Source organism: Sarcophilus harrisii, chromosome 1 (assembly GCF_902635505.1).
Source record: "Sarcophilus harrisii chromosome 1, mSarHar1.11, whole genome shotgun sequence".
In the NCBI taxonomy this organism is placed as follows: Eukaryota; Metazoa; Chordata; class Mammalia; order Dasyuromorphia; family Dasyuridae; genus Sarcophilus; species Sarcophilus harrisii.
The window spans coordinates 677,205,163-677,229,942 of NC_045426.1; the positions used below are offsets into that span (position 1 = coordinate 677,205,163).

The 24,780-nt window shown below is 35.4% G+C and overlaps 1 long non-coding RNA gene across 1 annotated transcript in view; it reads left to right on the plus strand.

The window, feature by feature from the left end:
• The first annotated feature begins 826 nt into the window (after nt 1-826).
• LOC116420816 overlaps nt 827-24,780 on the plus strand; it is a 30,359-nt gene continuing 6,405 nt past the window's right edge. The window contains exons 1-3 of the long non-coding RNA XR_004231265.1: nt 827-1,286; nt 6,426-6,578; nt 8,313-8,464. This is a non-coding gene — a long non-coding RNA (uncharacterized LOC116420816). The remainder of the gene's footprint in view (nt 1,287-6,425; nt 6,579-8,312; nt 8,465-24,780) is intronic.

Consider the following 24,780-nt stretch of genomic DNA (forward strand, 5'->3'; position numbering starts at 1 on the left):
CTGTCTTATTACCTTAGTTAAGGAAGCCATGATATAACTAGACTGCCTTGTTAGCATCTTTAAAATAACTATGATGGTAACCCAAGTTATCTCAGATTCTTGTTAGCATTTTTAAGACAGCCCTCACATTTCAGTACAAATCTTTGTTCTTGCCTTTATTTTCCCCTCCTCCCCTGAGTCTTTACAAGTTAGGATGTCAAATTCCCATGGTTATATTTTCCCTATAAAAGCTGTGCTCATGATGAAGATCTTTGCTAACTACTTTTCAGGACTTAAGCCCTTAGCTATGAGTTACTCTCTCTTGCTTCATAGTGTCTTGTCTTTGATGGCTTCTTCTTCCTGGTCAATTGTGAGTTCCATTAGAAAACTTGTCTTTCTCCTTGTAATTGTTAAAACAAACAAACAAACAAACAAACAAACCAAAAAAAAAAAAACTTTTCTTGCTAACTCCTATATACTATTCACATAATAAATAAGCAAAACTTTGTAACCTGTGATGGATACCTATGAAATAATTTCTTTATGTCATGAACTGAATCTCTATTATACTATTTTTATATGATATACTTTTACAATCTATTGCTTTCCTGAATCTATTCCTGGTACTTATTTTACCACTTCACTGGTATGATCATATAATTCAATGAATCAACCAGGAAACAAATTTTTGAATGAGCTCAGATCTCCTCAGAAATTTGGTTTCCTGGACTTCTGCCTAACCTGATACTCCATTTAAGGTCAGAGAGAGCTTTATTTAATTTGAACTTTGCGTTTGAATATTAGTTCTGGTATTTCCTTTGTGTGTGATCTTGGACAACTCATTTAAACTCCCTAAGATTCAGTTCCTCCCTCTCTAAAAAGAAGTCAATTAGACTAGATGACCTCTAAGGTCTTTTTCAGATCTAAATCAATGATTCTGCTTCTGAACTATACACATCTCTTTACTTCTGACTCCTACTTATTATTATCATGATTCTGCTCTAAGAATGGTTCCAATTGTCTTGGATTCTGGTCTTCAGTAGCTGAAGTGTCAAAGACAGTCCTGGCTTGACCTGCTGAGACTATTGGCCACAAAAACAGCCCATCCTGACTAATTCAACTCACAACTATCTCTCTTTCCTGATTTAATGTTTGTCAGATGCTGCTTTCATCAGTTGCTTTCCCTAGAAGAGAACAAAAGAACTTGCTACTTCAAGATCACTCAGAGATGGTGCTGGATTTAAAATCAGGAATACCTTGAGTTTGAAGTTTGCCTCAGATTTTTTTGGAGCTAATATTATCCTAAGGTAAGTTACTTTCTGAACCTCAATTTCCTAATTTGTAAAATGGGTTGGGTTGGACTTAATAGTTTGTAAGACACTTTCAGTTCTAAATCTATGTTCCAAGGAACATATGATCTGAGTCTCAGCTCTCTTATCTGCAAAATGGGAGAGTGTTAACTGTAGTATTTACTTCATTCTAGTGTTGTAAGGCTCAAATGAAATAATATCTAGAAAGTACCTTGAGATGTCATCTTGTGCCCATCAGAAATTACCTTCTCCAAAGTGCCAAATATAATGAAATTCAATGCTGGCTGAAATAGAAAGATTCTGTATCTAGGAACTCAAGCACATTTGGTAAGCATTTGAGAGAGCAATTTGGCAATCTGAAAGAGTCACAAAATTGATTGAAGACTCTAGACCTGGAAGGGGCTTGGATGGAGGGAAAGAGTCACACCATCCAACTAGCCCATTTTTACTGATAAGAATACTAAACTTCAGAGAAATAAAGTGACTTTACCAGAGTCATATAGATGAACCATTACTATTTTCATTGCATCACAATGTTCTCAAAATCTAAGTAGCAGAGAGAGGTTCTGGTGCAATAGTTTTGAAATTTTAGATCCAACATTGCATCTCTTTGTACATTTGGACCCAACAATTCCATAGCTGAACTTTATCCATTCTTCCCATTCATCAGTTCTCAAGTTTTTTATAATGATTGGAAACCTGATTTTATTGATGTTATAGTTATTGTTTGATATAATATTTCTAATGTTAGGGCTCTAATATGAAGTCTTAGGCTCAGTTGTCTCAACATCCATAGAAGCAAAATAGACAGTTTACTTTACTACCATTAATTCTGTTTCAGGTGGATGAAGCTTAAAACTTTTGATTAAGTGAGATCTTAATCTGCTTCAGGGATGTTGAGTTAGTATCCAAATGTTAGATCCCCCAGTTTGTGGGCCCAATGATAAAACTTATTCTATTTGAGCTTCACCCAAATCCAGTACTGATAGTGATCACAAGAATTTTTCCCACCCTATCTGGTTTGATTAGAAATGCTCTCTCCTACATCTTGCATCAATTACCTGTCTTCAATCAAGTCCATTCTTCAGGTATGTAATTTTGCCACCTGAACTCTTATCTTTGAGCATGTTTCTTTCCTCAACATATCTCCCCCCCATTGTCAGATTGGAGCAAGTTTCTTGCAAGAAGGAATAACTTCTGCTCACAATTGTATCGTTTTCCTGAATACCAATTCTCTAGAAATCCTGAATCCAAGTATTTGTTTTAACCCAAGCTAGGAAACCAAATAAAGTACCCCTCAGGGGTTCATTATGTTAGTCCAAAAGGTTCATCCTAAAAATTCTTTAATAACACCCTAAATAGCAAATAACTGTAGTGAATATTGTGAGTAGTATATTAAATTACCTCAGGGTTTATGACACTTTTTTTCTGTCATTAAAAGGGATTCATGGAAGAAAAAAATTGGGAACTACTGAACTATGTGATAAGGATATAATTCTAAAAAGTAAGGAATCTATATGTAGGGAGATATTTTTATTGATTTTAATTGTAATAGCAAGATAGGTAAGAAGTAGATAGATGATGGATGGTAAGAGAGAGAGAGACAGAACAAGAGACTGAGAGAGGCAGAGAGATGGGGGAGAGAAAGAGAGGTACACAGAGAGAGACAAAGACAGAGAGAAAGAGACAGACAGAGAGAGAGGGAGGAAAAAGACAGAGATAGAGAGATATTGAGAGGGGGAGGGTATGAGGATAGAGGGCATTTAAGTATTTACTATGTGTCAGGAACTGGACTAAGTATTAGGAACACCAATTTTAAAATAAAAATTAAAAACACCAATCCCTATACTTAAGGAAGTTAAATTAATGGAGAATAATGCAAAAATGGGAAACTTGGGATGATTCCTCTTATGATGTCTTCTTATAGATGACCTGTGAAGACCGTGTATTTTAAAATCACCCAGAGTCAGGAATTCAGGTTAGGGGAAAATCATCAGTCTTTATTCTCAGTGAAGAAAGATTGGAGGTGGAAGAGAATGGGCGATAGCAATGTGTGTAGCTGAGTCAAGAAGCTAGCTAGACCAGCAGCCACATGACCAGCAGCTACAAGCATGGAACCCAGGCCAATCTCCCCCAGCTTCTCTTCCTGTCTCTCTGTCTCCACCCACCAAAATCGTCATTTCCTATACAACACATCAGGACTTGCACAGAGAGTGGGCAGGGACCATTCTTTATCCAATCATGTATATTAATAGAGTATAGCCCAATTACTATTTAGCCTCACATACTTGGGACCTCAGTGCATCAACTCAAACCTCAGCCCATTACAATGACCACCCTCCATTCACTCTTTGAGTCATCTATACTGGCTTATATGCTATTCCTCTCTCAAAATACATTATCTCCCACTTTTCTGCCTTTTTGCCGAATATCTCTTACTGCCTAAAATATTCTCCACCTCCCACCTCTATTAGTTTCCTAAAAATTCAGTTCAGATTCTATCTTCTGAAGATCTTTTCCCAGCCACCCCCAGTTCTACTGCCTTCCTTTTGTAGTTATCATTTGCCTACTGTGTATATTTTTCATGTAGATATTTATGTGTCGTTTTCTTCATTAGAATATAATTAGCTATAGGGCAGGACAGTTCTTACTGTTCTTTGTTTTCCCTAAAATTCACAAACTTCATGATTGGCAAGTGCTGCTATTTAGTTGTTTTTCAGTTTTGTTGGATATAATCTTCGTGACCCTATTTGAGGTTTTCTTGGCAGTGATAATGGATGGTTTGCCATTGCCTTTCCAGCTCATATTACAGATGAGAAAACTGAAGCAAACATGAGTAAGTGACTAGCCCAGGGTCAGACAGCTGGTAAGTGTATGAAGCCAGATTAGAATTCACAGAGATTAGTTTTCCTGAAACCAGGTTTAGCATTAGCATGGCAAGGAGTAAATGCTTAATAAATACTTGTTGAATAATAATAAAAACAATAATAACAATGTTAGCGAGCATGTATAGTGCCTTGAAGTTGGTAAAAGGTATACAAATATTCTCTCCTGAGAGGTATATGTCATTATTACTCTCATTTTATAAAGAAATTGAGTCAGACTTTGGTTAACTGACTTGCTAGTAAGGATCTGGGGCTATATTTGAACTCAGGTTTTCTTAACTCCAAGTCCAGTGCTTTTTCAACCAAATGATTGTGCAATTCAATTTGAATTTTCAACTCAAACAATGACAATTGTGAAGAGCCAGAGATCTTGGAAGGACTTGAATTAATTGATGGAAAGTGAGGGGAAGCCAAAAACTAATATGCTTAACCTGAGAAAACGAGGTTGTACCATAATATATAGAGTCCTGGGCTTAGAGTCAGCAAGTCTCATTTTCCCGAGTTCAAATCTGGTCTCAGACTCTTACTAGCTGTGTGATTCTGGGCAAGTCACTTAATCCTGTTTGCCTCAGTTTTCCCATTTGTAAAATGAATTGGTGAAGGAAATGGCAAATCACTTCAGCCTCTTTGCCAAGAAAACCGCATATGAAGAGTTGGGCATGACTAAAAAATGTCTAAATAACAAAGACCATATTTAAAATGAATCAAACCTTGTAAATATAGAGATGTGGAAGGGATAGATAGAGATAGATATATAAATAGATATTTATATGTTTTTATATCATTCTTGCAACTGAATCATAGGATCACAGACATAAGAGATGGAAGAGACAGAAGAGTTCATCCTGTCCTTCTAATAGTGAGATAGTTTTTGCCTCTTAAAATAGTCCAATCACATATTTGTGTGATACTAGACTTTCTTCATATACTTCAAACTAAAACAACCCATCACAACAAAGTAAATACAAAGGCTGGTCAAAGACTTTGGCTATATTCTAGTAAGCTAAATAGTAAAAAGATTTAAAGAAAAAAGTAGTAAAACAATGTTTCTTTTCTAAATATATAAATATTTTTATAAAATATTATATTAACATGCATTGGGTTTATTATTTTTAAATAAATTAATAAATATTTAAATGGATCCACTTTTAATTTCTAATATGTTCAATATCAAAAGATATAGCCTACATAAACAAAAACTCTTTGGAATCTTTAATAATTTTAAAAGTCCCCAAATCAAAAAGGTTGAGAATTGTTTTTTGCCCTCTACCAATGACAATCTGAATCTTCTATAAAATTTATAGTCAAGGAATTAATTACCTAGGGGTTAAGTTCTTTTTCCAGGGTCATACAACCAGTGTGAACCCAATCTTCCTGGTATGAAGCCCAGCTTTCTATTATGCCATAATATTTCACAAATAATGATGACTGGCATTTGCTTAATGCTTTTAAGTTTTGCAGTTTTTTCCTGACAGTCTTATTTGAGTGTTGCAATAGCCTGGTGAGATAAGCTGTATAGATTTTATTAATCCAATTTTCCAAATGAGCCTATCAAAAAGCATTTATTAAACACCTACTATTTGCTAGGCACTGTGTCATACTAAAAAAGGCAAATATATCGTTCTTTCTTGCCCTCAAAAAGCTTATATTCTAATAGGGTTGACAGAGTCAAAAGACTATGTACATATGAGGTATGTACAAGATAAATGTAAATTAATAAAAAAGTTCTCATATTAAGATCTTATTTAGATATTTCTGCCATAATTTATTTATGTATTTCTGCCTATTGAGATGCTGCAATGTATGATTTTAAATTTTAAAATCCAGACTTTTCATATACTTATTTTATTCTTTCATAATTAGATTTATTTTGTTCTATGTACTCCCAGAGTTGCAGAATTATAGATTTTGATTTGATGGAAAAGAAAAGCTCTCCTGAAAGAGAGGTAACAAATTTAAAATTCAGACAAGACATTTCAGACATAATTAATGGGGAAATTTATTTTTACCAGATTATACAGCTGTGTATAGAAAGTTTTATTTTTCAGGCTTTTTTCCCCCTCAATGGGTAGGTAGTGGGAGGAATATCTTAATTTTTTATTATACTTTTATCATTTATTATGTTTATATTTGTTATATATTTATCATGTGTCATATTTATTGTATATTACATGTTCATTATTTTATTATAAGCTTCAGTTGGAAAAACAGAAATGATAAATAATAAACTTAAAAACTTCCCAAAAACTAGAACCTGACCAAGGACGGACTAGATTTCTTCAAGAGGCAGGAACTTTCCACTTACTGGAGCAATGGCTTGATTATGTTCTGGAGCCAAAATGACTTTTCATCAGACCCAGATTAAACTAGAGAAAGTCTGAAGTTCCTTCCAGTTCTGCGATATGTGAGTCTGGAATTTTGGATCTCTAAACCAAGTTATCTCCAAAGTTACTTCTGTCTTTTTTGTAGCTTTAATATGTGTGTGGGAGACTTTTGTTCAAAAGGAGTTTGTATAACTGCATTAAGAAAGCTTTTAAGACTAATTCAAAAGCTTTTATGAAATCAATAAACAATAGTCTTGGTAGCATTTTACCTTTTCAATATCTCACAGCTGGCTGCAGATTTGAAAGATATGATCTGCTGTAGAAAGACCTATTGAATAGCCTGTATGTTCCCTTCTGTTTTTATCAATGGTGTGTTCAAATGCATGCTTTGACTATTCTTACAAAGATGAAAAAGTCACTCTATGAATTGTCAATTGTTGATATCTTGTCTGTTATCTTTTTGTGGGAGAAAGGGATAAGTAAAAACACCATCCATGCTGTTTTCAATTCCTTTTAAAACTTCTCTTCTTTGAACTATTCTATCCCTTAATGATTATAAAATCATACCACTTCCAACATAGATATTTTTAATATATTTAATTGTTCAGGTCCAGGCACTAATCCCAGTTTTATCTTCCCATAGTCCCTAGCTCCATTTAATCATATATAAGGTAATGAAATAGTGGGATCCAAATAGGATGATGGTATTACTGCCATTGCAAAGGAAAATAGTTAAGGATGGAAATTTCAGTTTGTTCCAATTTGAGATTGTTTGTTGACCTTGATTTGTTAATCTACAAATATCTGGTTTGGTTTTATACTGTTTTCTTTAGACTTGTTTTCCTCTCCAATGGTATTTAACTTTTTTGTAAAACTAATGGTGTTCATTGTCTACACAATTAAGGCTAGTTCTCTAAACCAGCTTTTGGATGCTGTATTTCTCTACTTGGCAAAGAGGTTGTCAAACAACTAAGGTGGTTTCTAGGTTTTTCTAGCTTCCTCATTGAGCTGTTAGTTTTACCTTGACCATGTTTTTCTCCAAGAAATGGCAACATAGTCAATGTTTTTATTTTTCTCTATTTTCCATTCTTCACATTCAATGGCTTATGTAAATCAATAAGGTCAGCTCTGTTGTCATTGCAAACAGTATCTCCTTAACTTTGTCTTTGATCTTAATTTCACATTAGTTTTGAATATTGTTTTAACCAGGTAAAGATGTGATTGCAAAGAGATAACTGAATCTAAAGTTACTTCTTATGTAAATAACTGATCACTTCTTATCAATCCAGCGTTTAATAAGCATTTATCAATAGTCTGCTGTTTGCCAAACTCTGTGTTAGGTACTGAGGCTAAAAACACAAAAGGGATACAAAGTTCCAAAAGACACAGGTGAAGAGCAGGTACAAAGGCACAGTATTGGGTCATAAAATATTACCCAGGCGGAATAGCAAATAGGTCAATTTGACTGAAATGTAGAGTGAGAAAGGAGATAGGTTGGGAGTCAGATTCAGACAGTCTCTAAGTGCTAGAGGAGTTTTTTAATCTATAATAAGGAGTCTTATACTCTTGGATGAGAGAACAGCAAGGTCAATCCTGTGATTTAGGATTATCAATTTAGCAACTCTAGAATGGATTGCAAAAGAAAGACTTGATTTAGGGAGACTAGTTGGGACTCTATTGGAATACTCCAGATGAAAAGTGATTATAGTTTAAACTAGGATAATAATTGAATAAAAAGTAGATTTCTCCCCTATATTAATCCTAAATATGTATTTCTACTACTCTCACCCTTTGTTCCTACTTCTCTCCTCTAGGGACAAGTATGACAAATCCATTCCATATGACAATCCTTCCAATATATGAAGACAGTTATCAGTTCCACATTTCCAACTGCCTTGCCAGCTTTTTCTTCTCCAAGTTACACATCCTCAAGTCCTTCAAATGATCCAGTTCTTTTATCATCTAGGTAATAATGTTAATAATAATTATCACTTATTAGTACTTTAAGGTTTGCAAAGTACTTTAAAAACATCTCATTTGTTCTTCACGATAAGCCTTGAAAGTAACAACATTATTATCTCCGTTTTACAAATAAAGAAATTGAGACAGAAGAGATTAAATAACTTTCCTAAGGCAACACAACAAGAAAATATCTGATGCCAGATTTGAACTCGGCTATTCCTAACTCCAGTGCACTTTTTGCAGTGTCCTTTGTAAAATGTGGTAATCAGATCTGAACACAACATGGTAGAGTACGGGAGGACTTTTACTTTGTCCTTGATTCTATGTTTCCCTTAATGCAGTTAATTTTCTTAATGCATGCAATATAAATGTACTTATTAAATTTCATTGTATTTGATCCAGCCAACTGTTCTAGATTGCCAAGAACTTCTTGTCATCCAATATAGTAGCTATCCCTTCCTGTTCTATGTCATCTGCAAAGTTGATCAATTTGGCCACTATGCTTTCATTCAAAATATTAATAAATTTATTAAACAGCACAGAAACAAGGATGGATCCCTTAGGGGAGACTTTGTTAAACACCTCCTTCTAAAGGGGCATCTAACCATCAGTGACTCGCTGGGTTGAGTTTCTAAACTAGTTCCTAATTCACTTTAATTGTAATGTCATCTGGGGGCAGCAAGGCATTGCAGTGGATTGAACACCAGTCAAAAAGACTCATCTTTCTAAATTCAAATTCAGTCTCAGACACTTCCTAGCTCTGTAACCCTGAGAAAGTCATTTAACCCTGTTTGCCTAAATTTCCTCATCTGTAAAATGAGCTAGAGGAAGAAATGGTAAACCACTCCAATATCTTTACAAAGAAAACCCCAAGTGGGGTCAGGGAGAGTGAGATAGGACTAAAAAATGACTAAACAACAACCAATATCATCTAACTCATTTTTCACAAGGATAGCATTTTCAAATCTCATTTATTCCTATAAAGTAGATAAGGAAGGTAATATGATTTTCATTTAACTGGGGTTCAGAATAATCAAATGATTAATTCAAAGTTCTTTAAGTGATACAGTCTGGACTCCAACTTCGATCTATTAGATCCCCAAAGTGAAATGAACTTTCTCAAAAAGTAGTGGGTTCCCTATCACTGGAAGTTTTCAAACGGGCTAAGAAAAATAAAGAAATAATGAAAAAAACTTTCAAATTATATTTATGGACAAGCAAGAAAGTTATGGTCTGATCTTGGACTAATAACTTCTCTCCTCTGGTCTTAGGTTTTCCTATCTTGAGAGGGAGAGTTAAACAAAGGGTCTCTAAGTTTTCATTGAAATCTCTGCTTCTTAGAAACTGAAATTTGGAGGATGACAGTTGACAAAGATTTAACAATAGCTTTCAAGCTATGTTTATGGACAAGCAAAAAGGTTGTGGGCTAAGAGTTAATAGAATTAAGAGGATTTGGACCTTGTTGAATAACAAGACTAAAAGGATAATCATTGAAAGCCTGTTGTCATCTTGGAGAGATATCTGTAATTAATACTCCAGGGACCTGTGAATTTGAGTGGGATTGAAATATATTCTCCTTCTCCATAATATTGGAAATTCTTTGAGGGGATTTTTTATCTCTACATCCCCAATACCCAAAACTAGATAGTGAAAACATAGGTTAATTTTTTTCTTGACTTGAATCTGTTGTGTATGTATATACATGGTGTACAACTGTTATCTTTGACTGTAAACTCCATGGAGACAATTTTGAAACTACTAAGGACTTTTTCAGAGGAGAGAGATGCACCAGTAAAGTTCCTTTGACTGGGCCACTGTGAATCTAACATTCATTTCTGTTCTCTCTTTATCAATAGATAAATAGAAAATAGAAAAAAAATGTTTTTTATCAATAACCAAGCAATAAAAGTTACGAAGTCTCAGAAGATTGTAGAAATATTCCATTCAGGATTAAGTCCAAACAAATTCAGTCCTCTCCTTGGCCTCTAGAAAATCATCTCTCCAATCCTCAGGATCAATATTGCTAACCAGAACCCCAGAGTGACAGCTGTAGGGTGACAGATTGTGTGGAAAGCTGTCCTTCCCTGCTTGCTGCTGTCTTAGATTTATCACATATGGGTGCACACACACACACACACACACACACACACACACATCCCAATCTGGACACTGCTGATTTCAGAAGGAAATTGGAAATTGACTCTAGGAGATGAAGGAAAAACAAAAATCAAAGAAACTAGTATGATCTCTTGCAAAGATATCGTCAGAAACCCTCTCTTTTCATTTTGGTCCTGCCCCTAAACTTACTGTATGATCTCAAGCTTGTGACTTTTTTTCTCTGTTTCCTGTTCTGTAAAATGAAAAGCCTGTTTGGGACAAGGGGCTCTGCTTCCAGATGGAGCCATGGCTAAAGTGACAAGTTTGGAGTCAGGAAGATTTGATTTCAATTTTGTAACCTTGGCCATCATTCAACCTGTAAATGCTCTGAGAAATTTTGATTTATCTACTATATTGGGAAAGATTGAAGGCAACAGAAAAAGACAGCAGAGAATGAGATGGATAGATGATTTCATGGAAACAATGACCATGAGCTTGGACCCAGACTTTGGAAGATAGAGCATAGAAAGGCCTGACAGGCAATGGTCAAGAATCAGACATGGCAGAACAATAATAGTTTGTTGAAGGTTGAAAAATGCTTTACAAAATATTTTTTTGTTTGGTCCTCCCAGCAGCCCTCTAAGCTAGGTATTATCATAACACATTTTGCAGTTAAAACAGGTTCAGAGAGACTAGGTAACAACCTAGTAAATTGTCAGAGACAGGTTTTGGACTAAGATATTCCTGATCTCCCAACTCAAAGTTTTATCAACTAGCTCTTAGTGACTCATTGAAAGATGTGATTTGCATTGGGAGGAGTTTTCACACCTGGAATCCCCTACCTGAATTTTTTTTTTCGATATGTAATTCTAGAAACTGGAATTAAATGGCTAATCTTCTAGGAGACAAATCTTGAGAGATTAAACTGACTCTTTTAATCAAACTAAAATATGTAATTTCCTACATTGGAGCCCTTGCTGGAGTGAGCAAAATGGGCTAGTTCTCTGGTCTCTTCTTCTTTTCCCCTCATCATCCATCCCCCTGCTGGGGCACCTATGGGAAAAAGACCATCTTCCCCCAGCATAGCTGATATGGAAAAGTTATTTTTTAATTAGAAAAAGGGGGAAAAATCACTCAATATGAAATTGTTATTTACCAAATCAGTCAGCCCCATGAGAGACGCGGCAGGTGGTATTACTGAGAGTGGTGAAGGGAAAAATAAGACTTTCATTTTCTTAATTAAGCTATAATTTACTCTTCTTTCCTAATTTTACTGATTTCTTTTAAATACCCATGAGGTCAGTTGAACCGTTTCTCTTCTTTTTTTTTTTCCTGAGAGTTTGAGTTCTCCAGAGGGTAAAGTTATAAACCTGATCAACAGGACCTGCATTCAGATTCTGCCTCCAACAAAACAATAGCTGATGATCCCTCTATTTTTGTCCACCTGCATTTTTTATTTCCTTCACAGGCTAATTGTACACTACTTCAGAGTCCGATTCTTTTTGTACAGCAAAATAACTGTTTGGACATGTATACTTATTTTGTATTTAATTTATACTTTAACATATTTAACATGTATTGGCCAACCTGCCATCTGGGGGAAGGGGTGAGGGAAGGAGGGGAAAAATTGGAACAAAAGGTTTGGCAATTGTCAATGCTGTAAAATTACCCATGCATATATCTTTTAAATAAAAAGCTATAATAATAAAAAAAACCAATAGCTGATGTTTATATAGCACCTACTATGTGTCAGGCACTGTGCTAAGTCCTTACAATTATTATGTCATTTGAAAAAATAGACAAACCCCTGACTTTTTAGGGCATGACAAAGAAATTAGATATTTCTAGTACAATCTCCAAGAACCCAAGTTTGCCTGCTGGCCATGATGAAGCACTGAGACCTTAATCTCACAATGACCATTCACGCCCCAGAATACACTCATCCTTCCAAATTAAAAAAGAAAAATTCTTTCCAGAAATGAGTCACCTATAAATAAGCAATTTAATTAATCCCTGAGTTTAACAGATTCTTAAGGTAGCCTGCTGACTTTTCCATCACTGTGAATTTTGTTTTCTGACTGTAAGTCACTAGAGAGATTGTCATTCTTATTCCTGACTTGAACTAGGTAGTCTTTCTGAAAAGAGGATAAACTACTCGCTGATTAGCTTTAAAGGGTGAAAAAAGCCAGAAATAAATTATCCTTTGGGCTTGAGAGTGGCAGTTGAAAACAGATAAATAGTCAAAGGCAGAGGAGAAAAATGATACCTCAATCAACATGTTAGAACCACAACTAAGAAGGCTCACTTAAGGCTTTTCACCAGGGTATGGAAGTATTCAGAGTGCTGACAGCATTTCTAGTAATTTGATGGCTTCAAAATAGCTGAGCTTAGCATATGATCAACAAGAAACAAAAGTTAAAAAACAAAACTCTCCTATGGAGTGCTTGCTCTCCCTCAATAAGCTTAGATGAGCTCCTTCTCATCGGAAACCCAAAGGTAGCCTGTTGAATAGTGATTTGCTGGCATTCTGGCATTTTTGTATCCTAATAATGTCCCAGGAACAGCAAGTGATCCCTTTAAAATTTCATTTAAGTGCACTTATTTTACTTCCAGTATGGAAAAGGAACTCATCATTGTTTTTGTTGTTGTTGCTATTGTTGTTCATCATTCCTTCTTAAAGAGGAACAATGATTTCATGAGGATAATTTATTGACTTGTAAGTGAATTGTATTTAAGTGAAGGAGAACTGTGCCAAGTCTAATTAATCGGAATTAATCCGAGAGAGTAAGAACTTCAGAATTTCTGGCCAGAACAGAAGCAGTTGTATTTGCATTCACTCTGAGCCATTAAAATCCACAAAATAAGCCAGTGAGTCCTAGACTGGGATCTATACTGGCCAATCAGGGAAAATCAGAGTTTGGGGGCTTAAGGGCATGGTCAAGTAGCTCCATTTATATCACAAATGGCTTCATCACAGTCTCTTTTTTCCAAGCTATATTTCAAGAGAACATAAATGAAACCACATGAGACAAAAGTATTAATTGTCCCAGTTTTTTTTTTTTAAATAATGTTAGAATAGAGAAGGAAAAAAATCTAGTCCCCAAATCTCAGGATACCTTGGAAAGTATATGTAATCAAAATTTATATTTCTTTGGAAAGAGTAAGGATATGACTCCTCCAGTGAACAGGGGTGAGAGGGGAGGAGGAAGGAGAAGGAAAAGGAGGAGGGGGAACCTGCATCATAGGTGTCATTGGATAAAAACTCTCTAGAAGAAAAGAATGGCAGGTATCTTCGCATTATGTTCTCTGTCTTTTATAGATTGAGGATATCACCCTGGTCCAAAAATGGATGGAATAGGGAATTACATTCCACTTGAGATAAAGGGAGCTTGGTACAAATAACATCACTGGGACAGTAGAAAAGTAGGGCAGAGAGATGAACTGAACTAGAATCTATATAGTGCTTTAAGGTTTGCAAAGCACTTTACAAATATGATTTCATTTTATTTTTTACAACAAACAATCCTGAAAGGTAGTTGCTATTATTATGCCCATTATACAGTTAAAGAAACTGAATCAGACAAAGGTTAAATGTCTTGACCAAGGTCATATAGCTGGTAAGTGTCTGAGAGGCAGGATGTGAATTTGAGTCTTCCTGACTCCATATCAAGCACTCCATCTACTGTACAAATATTTGAAGACAATTTTCATGTCTTCTCTAGGCTAAACATGATTGGTTCTGTCAATTAATTCGAATATAAGATGGACTCAATGCTTTTTGGCATTAAGAGAGAGTCTTGTGGCTCATTTTTGAATTTTCTTCTTACTTGAACTAAGCAATTCCACCAATTCTCCTGGCACCCTTTTTGACCTACTACAATTATATTAGTTACTTTAATCTAGCACATGTAGTTTCCAGCTATAGACCTCAGCCAGACCCGTGAGACCACTCTACAATGTAGCCAACTCAATAGCTACTGAGTATCTGCCTGGAATCTCCATATTGTAAGTAATTCTATACCAAAATTCCATATATTCATAATGATTATGTGGTCTCTTAGGGACATCATAATCTACTTAAACCCATTCCTCTATGGTTTTCACACTTCTACCCCATCATATCTTCTCCATCCCAGTGATTCTGAACCTCTTCCATCATTGTTCCCCCCACTGCCCACTTCCTTGTTCAAATTGCCTTCAACCCACTGCATAAGTTCCCATGAAAATATCCTACTAAAGATTTACCATTATGCTGGTCCTTAAGTAACAAATTTGCTTTCATCTTAAACCTCTTCCTTCCCTTCTCATTCCATTTTTTTGCAGATCCCTTAAGACATGGCTCCCTTTTGATGACAGAATTTGGGAGTTTTTCTCATCACTGGTTCTACTTTCACACACATTCCCAAGTCACTGCTAAAATACTCTTTGTTCCTTATCTCCTTTTCAAACTCTCCTTCCCACTAATGCATTGTTGGTGGAGTTGTGAAATGATCCAGTCATATTGGAGAACAATTTCGAACTATGTTCAGTGAGTTCCCAAAATGTGCATATTCTTTGACCCAGCAGTGTCTCTACTGGGTCTATAACCCAAGGAAATGATAAAGAAGGGAAAAGGACCCATGTGTGCAAAAATGTTTTTAGCAGCTCTTTTTGTGGTGACAAAGAATTGGAAAATGAGTAGATGTTCATCAGTTGGGAGTGGTCAAATAAGTTATGGTATATGAAAGTAATGTAATATTATTGTTCTATAATAAATGGTGGACAAGTTGATTTTAGAAATTCCATGGCAAAAAGGGTGCCATGAACTGATGCTGAATGAAATAAGCAGAACTCAGGAATACATTGAATACAGTAACAGCAAGAATGTGCCATGATCAACTAGGAAAACCTTGATTCTTGTTAATGGTTCAGTTATCCAAGGCAATCCCAATAAACTTTGGTTAGAAAAAGCCATCTGCATCCAGAAAGTGAATAATGGAAATTGAATGTAAATCAACATAGACTATGTTCACTTTTTTTCTCTGTTTTATTTTTCTTCTGTCATGTTTTTTTTTTCTCTCCCAACATGATTCCTAAAGAAATGTGTATTTTAAAAGCTATTATACATGTAAAAATAAAAGAAACTATATATGTAAGCAAAAAATTAACACTAGAAATTAATGAAGATCATATAAGCAGGGGAGTGCTCTAACCTGCTTGTACCAGAAAAACAATTGTTTAATTTTCAGTGTCACAGGTGCTACGCATCATCATTTGCTTTTCAACTTTGTTGATTGTTTAGAGTCCAGACTTAATAAAGTATTGGAGAAAATGTCAGTGATGCAGGATTTTTAAAAAATCAAGACTCTCCTTCCACCACCATGACACAGTGACCTCTTCTCCTTTCTGATTCCTTTAATCCATATTGATCATCCAATCAAGATTCAGTAGCTGTTCCACTATTTTCTAGGATAATCTACTTTCCTCAGTGAAGTCAGTGACTGACTCACAGTTTCTCTTCTCTAAATCAGCTCTTCATATTAGGGGACTTCAGCACATACATCGATAGTCTACCAAAGATTCTATTTCTCAATCTATTCATTTCCCATTATTTACTCAATTATCCATAGAGATGATCAGAGCCTTGATTTTTACCACTACTTACAAATGTTCCATACCATGTTCATAAAATTATGGTCTTCCTTAATCTGATCAAAATCTGTTGTTATTCCACCTTTATCTCTGCCTAATAATCCTTAACTCCTTTTTTCATCCTGTCAGTGACTCCCAATCCCTTCACCCATCAGTTTCTTTCTTGACCAATGCTTACCCACTTACTAAACTCCCTTCCCTTCCCCAACTTGACCATATAATGAGCCAGTTCAACTTTACACTTTTTCTTTAGAGTCTCTTCAACACTCTTGGCATCACATATCTTGCCCTGCTAAGCTCAAATCTTAGACTAATAGCACCATTTGATGTTTTTGCTCCAAATCTGCTGAACAAAAGTGAAAAAAATTATGAAACCATGCTAACTGGATCACCACAAATTTAGATTGCATAGTCTCAACTGGAAGCTATCCCCCACATCTGGAATTCTCCCTTCTTCCCCTTCTCCTGGCCTCCCTGGAGCAAAGATTCTACTTTCTACAATAAATCTTTCCTGGTCCCCCTTAATACCAGGACCTTCAGTTAATCATCTACTTATTCTATGAATATCTTGTTTGTCATACTTGTTTGATGTCATCTCCCTCATTGAACTGTGACCTCCTTGAGATTATTAACTGTTTTGTTTTGTTTTGCCCTAGCACTGAGCTCATTGCAAGGTACATAGTAGGTATTTAATAAATGCTAGTTGCCTTCACTTGTCACTGAACATTTCAGAGTTACACATTCTGAGAAAGGACACCAACAAAAGAAAAATGATTATGGTGGTGAAGGACTTTAGATATATAGCATATAAAGCTCAAGTAAAGGAACTAGAAATAATTACCGTAGAAAAGAGAAAGTTAAGGCACATAAACTTCCACATGAAACTTCCCTGTTGTCCTCCCAGTTGTTAATGTTCTCCTGTCCACCATCTCCTGTAAAATGCTATATATTTTCTCCCATATGGATCTGTGATTTTGTCCAAGTATCCAAGTTCCCTATGCAGATGCAGAACAGTACTTGCTTCTCAAGTTATAATTTTAGAGAATTGTCTGGGAATGCAAAGATTCTTCCCCCAAATCTCAGTATCTGTATATGTGAGAGATAGGACTAACTTAAAAGCCAGAGCTCACTCCATCAAACCACAGCTGCCTCTCTCAAGGAGGGTGTCCTTGCTACAAGAACATATCTGAATCTACATTTTTATATAAGTATGTATGTAATTGGATGTATATTTAAAGATATGTAGATTTTACAGATTGTACATTGCAAAAATACATATGTATAACAAGAGACAAAATTGCATAAATATGCATATGTATGACATGTATGTTTTATATATAGATATATACATATATATAGCTATAGATGCTATATTGTGTTTATGTACATGTATATACAGATACAAAAAAGCAAAAATATATAGATACAGAGATATAAAGATAGATGAGATAGAGGCAATGAGATGGAGATAGATGACTTAGAGATAAGAGATATTGATGATATAGATATAGATGATATAAAAATAATTACATTTATAGGTATGGATATAGATAATAGAGTAATAGCAAGAGAAATAGAGAAAAGAAAGAGACAAAGAAAGAAAGAGGAAGGGAGGAAGAAAGAAAGGAAGGGAAGGGAAGAAACAGAGGTGGAGAGAGAAAGACAGAGATCCTGGATATGTATATTTTGGTAACTTTCTCAGTTATGGCTTCTTTAAAATCATAGGATCTCATTTTGTCTTTGTAATATCCACGTTTGCAATAGTATTATCTATATTAATTTATTTTTGTCAATTGGCAGTGAGAGTGGTCTTCAAATAACTGAACTCAAAGGCTGCCCCACAAAAGAGGGATTATACTTGTTCTGTCTGATGGCAAAGGACAAAGCTTAACAATGGATGAAGTCTTCAGAAAGACAGATTTATGCTTGATCCAAAGACATGTCTCCTAACCATGAGATTTAATCATGATTCCAAAGTGAAAGATGCTATTGCAGGAGTTTGTGGGCTCTTGGTCTCTGGCCTTGGGAGGTTTGAGGGAGCTTTAAGCAGAGTCTGGTTGATCATTTGTTGGACCTGCAGTAGAGTGGCCTCTTGTTCAGATCTAGATTAAACTAGCTGGCCGCTGAGGTCTCTTCCAATTATTTGATTCTGGGTGGGAAGCAAAAAAAGTAAGACAGGAGAATCTCAAGGTCTCAAAAACACACCCACATCCAGCCACATGACCAGGAATCAATTAACAGCATCACTTGTTATGAGCTTAGAAGTTTATCAGTTTTGACTTCCATTTTCCTACTGCAGGGACTCATTAGTGGTGGGTGAATGGAGCAATTCCGCACCCATATTTTTCATCAAGCATCCATTCTGCGGAAAGCAGGGTGTCCATTCCCAGCCATTGTTTGTCTGATATAGATAAATTAATAAGAATTGATACAGCATCTCCATCCAGCTGGGAAGTGATAGCTTTCCTAAATTAATGGTTGAGAGAAAAGGTTCAATCTGCTTTGAAGGTTGTCTGGATGAATGAAATTGATTCTTTTCTTTGTGCCAAATCTCCAGGACTAGGTTTAGAAAATACATTCATCTCTGTGTGCTTTAAATTGTTTTCTGTGCAATAATTTTTACCCAATAATTAAAGGATTCAGTGGACCAGTCACTTTGTTAAGCTAGTTGCTGGATGATGTCCTGAATGACCAGTACCTTCTGCTTCCTATATGGGACCAGAAGTACCTCCAAGAAGTGCCTGGGAATTCAAAAACTCACCCTGAACTCCTTTCTTCTCTTCATGACCACAATGACTTAATAGGAAATGAAACTATTTTTGAAGGGATCAGCTGAGCATGAAAGTTTTACCAGATAATCATCCTTTGGCCAGTGGTTCTGATTTTACTATTGGCAAATTGAAATGATACACTGGAAAAGATACTTCTATTAGGTAATGGAACCTGGGTTTAAATCCCAATTTTGATATATGCGTAACTCTGGACAAGCCTAATAATGATAATAATAATAATAGCAATTATAATAATAACTTAAATTTATATATTTTATATAGCACTTTGAGAGAGGATGGACAGAGAGAGAGAGAGCTATTCTCAACAAACTTGATTGCAAATCTTTCTTCTGACACATACCTGATTTTTGTGATTCTAAGCAAGTGACTTAAACTCTCAGTACTGCAGACTACTATTCCCTAGGAAATTAAATTGTAGAGCAGATATGGTCTGTTTTGATAGAAGGATTTTCCTTACTGAGATATACTGATGAAATTACAAATCTAGTGAAAATAACAACATATGTATGATATTAAAGCAGAAAGGAATCTTGGAGATAACTGAACCCAGCCTCCTCATTTTACAGAAAAATAAACTGAAACTGAGATGCAAAAAGTGATTTCCCCCAAAGTTATCCAGTCACTAGGTAGCAGAGTTGAGAATTTATCCTAGTTCCTTTGACCTTAAGCCTTGGGCTTTCTTCACTCTACCATATTGGCTTTCTTCTGCTCTATTTCTGTTACACAAAGTATGAGAACATATGTTCCTTAGGAAAGAAAGATTTTGTACCTCATTATTATTTTTGTTGTTTGTCTTTCATTCTCAAGGAATATTGTAATATCTAGGAGGTGATGCTGTGACATTCAAGTTAAATGGATTTAAGTGAGAGAGGGCTGGGCAAGGTCACCTATCTCACTTTCCCCTCCAGAGCCAGCTGGGTCCAGTGGTCAGGTAGAGATCAAGATGACTGGAAATGGCCTACGATGAAATGAGAGACTGGCCATTTTAAGCTAAGGTGTTCAATGAGTCTCAGTTTGACTGAAGTTGAACCCATTCAGTGATTAAGGTTATGTATATGATTGAGGCAAAGAATCACCTCTTCAACCTAGTCCAAAAAAAATCTATATAAATAAGTGAATGAATCTGTCTGCCTCAGTATCCTTATCTGTAAAATGATCTAGAGAAAGAAATGTCAAACCACTCCAGTATCTCTACCAAGGAAACTCCAAAAGAATTTACGAAGAGTCAGATTTGACTAAAATGAGTTAACAGCAATAAACATATAAAAGATGTAGGAATATGGCAACACTTATTACAGTTTGTAATAGGAAGGAATGAAAGGTGTGCAAACTGCAGGAGTGTATCACAGGAAGCCAATGAGGAACCTACCAGCCAATGTCTAAATCAGTCTGTGTTTCTGTACAGAGTCACAATTACAGAATATTCTAATTCTAAGACTTTCTAGCTTTTAATTCATTTTATATACATTCATCCATTTTTAAGTTCTAATTTTACAATAGAGAAGTCTCCTGGCTTTGTCTTTTTTTGATTAGAGAACCTGAGGCAATAGAGAAGTGTGACCTGCTTATTTGATGCTAATTTGAAGGTAAAGTACTGTAATGGTTGGAAGCTATAAATCCTGGATATTGGATTTATTCTTCAGGAGTGGTGGCTTCTTCAATATAAAATAAATTGCATTTGAGACAGTGAGATACTGGTTGTGAAATTTGTAATTATTGCTTTGGACCTTTTGTTACAACAGGTACATAATAAATGTTGATTAATTATCCTCAGAACTTTAATTAGCACTTCAGCTTTTAAGTTTAATCGTAACACATGTGGATTTGCATGTTTTAGTTTTACAGTGACACAGCATGACTAATATGAAAATATATTTTGCATGACTGCACACATATGGGCTATATTAGATTGCTTGCTGTCTTATAGAGGAGGAAGGTAGGAGTGGGGAAGAATTTGGAACTCAAAAAAATTTTTTTAATGTTTAAAATTGTTTTTACATGTGATTAGAAAAAAATAAGATATTATTAAAAAAATGTACAGTGACTCATGCCATGTAATTTACACCTGTGTGGGTTTGTTATGCCTTGAATAAAATTATTATAATCCCCCTCCCTTTTCCTTGACATTAGGACTGGGAGAATTGAGTCAGAAAAGAAGCCTTGAAATAACATTGAGTCATAAAACTCCAGGTGACTTAATTCAGTCCTTGCTGGGCTAATTCCCCCTCCTCTTGAGTATTGTCTCTGTCTCTGTCTCCTATCCTCAACCTTCTTATCTTGACCCTCATTCTGTCAGAACTAAGTTATGGTCCTCTCCTGGAATTATGACTTGTCCACCTATTCAGTATCCTCATCCCCCTTATCTGCCTTGTATACTCAGGCTATATATCCTGTTGAGCTAAAAAAAAAAAAAAAAACTATAAAAGATCCCTGCCTCAGTTGCTCAGCGCCAAAATGATTTTTGGACATGAGTGCCAATCCAGGTGACTAGCTTAAACTCTCCACAATTAAAAGATTAAAAGCCAATCTCTGTCTTTCCTCAGTTCTCTGGCATTACAGGTTCAGGTTTTTTGTTTGAGTTTGGGGTTTTGATCTATGATTTCATTTGCAGAAGGGACTCCTGCTTCAGAGTTCCCTATACGTTTTGACATCTACCTGTAAATTAGTAAGACAAACTCAATTTATCTTTCACTTGCAAGCACTTAATTATTAAATCAGCTCTAAATACAATTTCACATCCTAATATATTTATAGCTGAAACCATAGATTTCAAGATCTTTCAGTATCAGTAAGCACTGTCCACTTTATTAGTTAAAATGAATGCAGCTTACCTTTCCTTGAGCATCTGATTTCTGCTAATATTTCAGCCAGTTGGGGGTTTGTAATGTTATTTCTGAGAAGAAAAATAAGATTTTATTTGCTGCAAATTCCCATTACTTTGGAGTGTTGAATGAGATAACAATTCCCAAAGAAACTTCTGATAGAAGTATTTCATTACTTAAAGAGAAGCTTTCTAAAATTCTATTAGAACATAGATGTATGTGTGAAACCCTGAAGCCAGTCATTGCTGAAAAGGTCTACTTGTTACAGTCATGGCTATTGGCTGGTCAACTTAACTAGATCTGTTGCTTTTTAGTCAATTAGTCAGGTCCTACCCTGGCTGACTCCATTGGAGGTTTTCTTGGCAAAGAAACTAAAGCGGTTTGTCATTTCCTTCTTCAGTTTATTTTCCAGAAGAGGAAACTGAGGCAAACAGGGTGAAGTGACTTGTCCAAGGTCACATAGCTAGTAAGTGTCTGAGGCTGAATTTGAACTCAGATCCTCCAGACTCCAAAGCCAGATCTCTACTAAACCACTTAGCTGCCCTTAAGTTTCTTCTACCGCTTCTCTTTCCACCAGCAGAAATGTTTGGAGAATCAATGTTCAGGAATTCTTTAAATTTTTATCTTTTTTATTGGAAGGTTCCACTGAGCCAGGTGTCACTCATAATATTATAATAAGCTATTTTCTAGGTTCCTGTCTCTGTAATCAGAAGGCATGTATCCAAATCCAAATACTGATGCTTACTATACATCACAGATAGAGTACTGGTCTTGATATAGACAAGACCTGAATAAAATCCTCCCTTAACCTATATGTACAAAAATATTTAATTTTTTTATTTTAAATTTTAATTTTAAAATTTTTCTCTAATTTGGTGGCAGAAAATTGGAAATTGAAGGGATAGCCATCAAATGGGGAATGGCTAAATAAGTAGTGGCATATGATTGAGATGTATTACTATTATCTTATAAAGAAATGATGAGCATGATGACTTCAGAAAAAAAAAACTGGAAAGACCGATATAAAGTGATGCAAAATGAAATGAACAGAACGAAGAGAACAGTGTACACAGCTATAGCAATATTGTACAATGATCAGCTGTGAATGACAACTATTCTCAGCAATACACTGATCCGAGACGATTCTGTACAACTTAAAATGAAAAATACTATCCACATTTTAAAAAAGAACTAATGGAGTTTGATTATAGATTAAAATATATTTTTAAGAATCTTTCTTTACTCTTTGTTTTGTTTGGTCTCTTTCCTTTTGCAAATATGGTTAATATGAAAATGTCTTGCATGATTGCATATGTACAATCTTTTTTTAAGTTTTTTGCACATGTATAATTTATATCATATTATTTTCCTTCTCTAGGAAGGAAAGGAGGAAGGAAGACAATATTAAACTCAAAATTTTTTTAATATTAAAACTTTTGTTTATATATACTTGCCAAAAATAAAAATTAAATGTTAAAAGAAATCCTCCCTCAGACACTAGCTATATCCCTTGAGAAATCACTTAATCTGTCTTGATTTCTTCAAGTGTAAAGTGGGAATAAACAGTACCTACGTGACAGATCCTATTGTCTTAAATGAGGTAACACATTTAAAACAATTTGCAAACTTTAATGTGTTATATAAATGCTAACTATTTTGAATTTCTCTCACTGAATTTTGATTTCTTCTTCTGTAAAATTAGGACAAGATGGTCTCTGAGGCTCTTTTCAGCTATAATTTTAAAATCTATCAAGGCCTCAATACTTTGACATCTTCGTGAGTGGAGACAGTTCCCCATAGGACAGAAAGCTAGATCCTTCAAATATTTGAGTGTGGGAAAGGAAAACCCTGAGCTAGGCAGTGAGGAAAATGCAAAGATAAAATAACAGCCATTGTCTCTCCTACAGGAGCTAAGAATTGAAAGGGATAATGAAAATTTTATAGTAAATACAGTAAGCGAAAGTTGCATTGGCAGAAATTTCAATCCCTACCTGTGATAAATGCTGGCCTTGTGTCCCTAGTAAAGTAACTTCATTTCTTAAAGGTCTAGGCATTCAATAAAACTATGTTATAAAGAAAACACTGACCTATATTAGTAGAAGGAATTTACACATTTGGAAATTCCCCTGTCCTGAAGAAGTCACAGGACCAGTTCATATCACCAAATATCATTTGAAGGAAAGTATAATAAGAACAAAGGATGAAACAAGAAACATGGAGATGGGAAAGAGAGGTCACTCTCACTTGAGATGGGGAGGGACAGAGAAAGCTTCAGGGAGGAGGTAGCACAAGAGATGGGGTTGAAGAAAGGGAAGAACCTTTATCAGTGGGTGAAAATGGTCTGGGGAAGGAGGGCATTACAAATAAGGGGAAAATGACAGTAAGTAATTGGACACAAAAGGAGAGTGGAAAATATCTCAGTTGAGTAGGGATATGGAGAAAATGAAGAGAAGCAATATGAGAAAGGCATGATGATATGTGATGGAAGGACACTCCTCCCTAATTCAAAGTCTGTACAGGTATTCCAGTCTGTTTATCATATAACAAGAGACTTTTGAATGACTGCTAAGTCAGAATTGAAAATATATTCATCAGATATTAACTGACCAACGTGGTTTCTCATCCTACCTGGTTAAGATCAAGGGAAGTCACCTCATCATCATCCCTTTCTGAAATGAGATTTCTCAGCCTCTTTCACGGGGACATAATCCAAACCCAATAGAAGAGGCCTGGTTGGATCAGTTACTTTTATGCTTTATTGAGCAGTCAGAGCAGAGTCTATGTAAGAGTTTTGAATTAGAGGAGTACAATAATATGAATGGCATAGTAGAAAAACTACATTGACAACTCAACGAAGGAAAGATTGGACTCAGAGACAATAAATTGGAAAAACCAGTTACGAAGTGATTATCATAGTCTAGGTGAAAAGTAATCAGGGCCTAAACTAACAGTGGGAATTGAAAGGAGAGAACAAATGT